Below are 3,328 nucleotides of genomic sequence, written 5' to 3' on the forward strand. Positions count from 1 at the left end.
TTCTCCAACACCACCGTTCAAGAGCATCAATTCTTCGGTGCTCAGCCTTCTTCACAGTCCAACTCTCACATCCATACATGACCACTGGAAAAACCATAGCCTTGACTAGATGGACCTTTGTTGGCAAAGTAATGTCTCTGTTTTTTAATATGCTGTTTAGTTTGGCCATAACTTTCCTTCCAAAGAGTAAGCATCTTTTAATTTCATGGCTGTAGTCACCATCTGCGGTGATTTGGGAGCCCCCCAAAAATAAAGTCTGACACTGTTTCCACTGTTTCCCCATCTATTTCCCATGAAGTAATGGGACCAGATGTTATGATCTTAGTTTTCTGAATGTTGAGTTTTAAGTCAACTTTTTCACTCTCCTCTTTCTCTTTCATCAAGAGGCTCTTTAGTTCTTCTTTGCTTTCTGGCATAAGGATGGTGTCATCTGCATATCTGAGGTTATTGATATTTCTCCCAGCAATCTTGATTCCAGCTTGTGCGTCCTCCAGCCCAGCATTTCTCATGATGTACTCTGCATATAAGTTAAATAAGCAAGGTGACCATATACAGCCTTGACGTACTCCTTTTCCTATTTGGAACCAGTCTGTTGTTCCATGTCCAGTTCTAACAGTTGCTTCCTAACCTGCATATAGATTTCTCAAGAGGCAGGTCAGGTGATCTGATATTCCCATCTTTTGGAGAATTTTCGACTGTTGTCATCCACACACAGTCAAATGTTTTGATGTAGTCAATAAAGCAGAAGTAGATGTTTTTGTGGAACTCTCTTGCTTTTTTGATGATTCAGCAGATGTTGGCAATTTGATCTCTGGTTCCTCTGCCTTTTCTAAATCCAGCTTGAACATCTGGAAGTTCATATTTTGAATATTAACCCCTTATCAGACATATGGTTTGCAAATATAATATTTTGAGAGAAGATGGGAGACTCAGATTGATGCTTTAGTGAGTGTTTTCTACTTACAACTTTGTCAAAGCTAGCCTTATATTGAGGAGAAAGCAATGGCACCTCACTCCAGTACTCTTGCCTGGAAAATCCCATGGACGGAGGAACCTGGTCAGCTGCAGTCCATGGGGTCACTAAGAGTTGGACATGACTGAGCAACTTCACTTTCACTTTTCACTTTCATGCATTGGAGAAGAAATGGCAACCCACTCCAATGTTCTTGTCTGGAGAATCCCCAGGATGGGGGAGCCTGGTGGGCTGCCAACTATGGGGTTGCACAGAGTTGGACATGACTGAAGCGACTTAGCAGCAGCAGCAGCCTTATATTGTGGAATAGAATCTGCTTTTTTTTTTCAGCTCTGGGGGAAGAAGAAACATTTTCTTTTGTTATTTCTGAGATGCTATTCCCAGTAGTTTTTTGAAGCTACACATTGGAATGTCATTAGTTGGCACTGAGACCGGAAGGGGGAGGTGTCTGAGAAGCTCAGCTTTAAACTTTTGCTTCCAATTTTTTCTGCAGGCTTTCTGGACATGTGTGCCGTTGACAACTAAAGCGTGGTTCACCAAGGTGAGCTTTACCACTGTGTAGGCCAGTTACCTCTGCACAGTTATTTTAACCTTTTCAGATTTGGTGGCTTTGGGCTGTGGAATTTTGAGGAGAAAGGTTTTATGGGGAGAGGAGCTGTTTTTGAATATGTGATTTACACATCTTTTCTTTGTAGAATTTTTACAGAAATTGATTTGAAACCTGAGCTACCTTGAAATGTAAAAGTAAGAACCCTCTGTTGTTCAAAAATTGGCCAGAGCAGAATAGGTTTGTCCCCAGAATCTTCTTCTGAATTTTGTTCAGAACTCTGTTCCTTTGAATTCATGAAACCCGGTTTCTGTTTTCAGTTCCTAGTTCCACTTGATTGCTGTTATCTTGGCACTACTCTTTGTTTACCCAAGTTCTGACATTTTTACCCCAGAATTAATTACCCCAGATGGTCTGCTCTGCTGTGTTTTCCAAGCAAACAAAGTGAGCCGGAAATATGAACTTCCTGAGCCAGTTGGCTTCCCGCTTTAATATGAGGCTTTGCCTTTTACAAGCGTGTTTATCTTATGTCTAATTTTCTTATTTATAATTAACTATATATATAATATGTTTTATATGTATATACACACACACACACACACAAGTATATAGGTTGGATCTAATTCTATTTTCTCTTTTTTTCCTTTTGAAATTGGGTCCTGATATTTTGCCTTTTGTTTCCCCAAGGCTCCTTTGTAGAATCTTCCTGTTCAATTTGAACTTCTGCATCCTTTCTGTCGAGGAGCTCCTTGCTCAGAATAACTTCTCCACACCTGGAACTTTGGTCTAGGATTTCTTTTCACTTTTAGACACTTCCCTCGTCACGACTCGCAGATGAGGTCTTATCAGCTTTCCTCCTTGAGTTTTGCACAGCCAGGTCATCCAGTGACCAGATGTTTGCCTCTCTCCCCTCCCCCATGCCCTCTCAGCACTGAATATACGGTTCTTTAGAGGATGTCATGCCCTCCCTGGGCCTTTCTCCTGGTGCAGTAACAGGAATCCTGGAAATGGCTGCCTTGAATGCAGGGGCCACTAAGATCTTGCCTCAACACTTAACCCAGATCACCAGTAATAACCCACCAGCCTCCCAGTCCTGAAACACTGCCTCTGCCGTGAGTGGAGAGGAGGGAGCCAGTCTTGATGCCTGGAAGCAGCCACCCTTCCTCCTCTCCAGACACAGGTACTCCCTGTATCAGGAAGAGAGCCTCCTGGAAACCGATCAGTCTTGGTTTCCCTCTTTATTCTCTCCTCACCCACCCACTTCTCTAGCCTAGCACTTTCATTCATTCATTATACACTTATAAACACCGACTATGTGCCCGGCAATGTGCTAGATTACCGTCAAGTCAGCAGTCACGGTGGAGAGTGCTAAATGCTGAAATAGGGGCCAAAGCCAAGGTTTGGTTGTTTCTTGTTTTTGTTTTTGTTTTTTTAATATTATTGTTGTTCAGTTGCTAAGTTGTATCTGACTCTTTGCAGCCCCATGGAGTGTAGCAAGCCAGGCTTCCCTGTCCTTCACTATTTCCCTGAGTTTGCTCAAACCCACGACCATTGTTGGTGATGCTGTCTAACCATCTCATCCTCTACTGTCCCCTTCTCCTTTTGCCTTCAATCTTTCCCACCATCCAGGTGTTTTCCAGTGATTTTGTTTATTTACTTTTGGCTGTGCTGGGTCTTCATTGCTGCACAGGCTTTCCTCTGTTTGTAGCGAGAGAAGGCCGCTGTTTAGTTGCAGCATGCAGGCTTCTCATTGCTGTGTCTTCTCTTATTGCAGAGCACGGGCATCCTGGATCAGGGATCAAACCTGT

The 3,328-nt window shown here is 42.9% G+C and overlaps 1 long non-coding RNA gene across 1 annotated transcript in view; it reads left to right on the top strand.

Annotated features, from left to right (window-relative positions):
• LOC104990737 overlaps positions 1-3,328 on the top strand; it is an 8,845-nt gene extending 5,517 nt beyond the window's left edge. Inside the window, exons 3-4 of the long non-coding RNA XR_825549.1 lie at positions 1,467-1,514; positions 3,295-3,328. This is a non-coding gene — a long non-coding RNA (uncharacterized LOC104990737). The remainder of the gene's footprint in view (positions 1-1,466; positions 1,515-3,294) is intronic.

The sequence above is a fragment of the Bison bison genome, unplaced genomic scaffold, assembly GCF_000754665.1.
Source record: "Bison bison bison isolate TAMUID 2011002044 unplaced genomic scaffold, Bison_UMD1.0 scf7180017864180, whole genome shotgun sequence".
NCBI classification, from domain to species: Eukaryota; Metazoa; Chordata; class Mammalia; order Artiodactyla; family Bovidae; genus Bison; species Bison bison.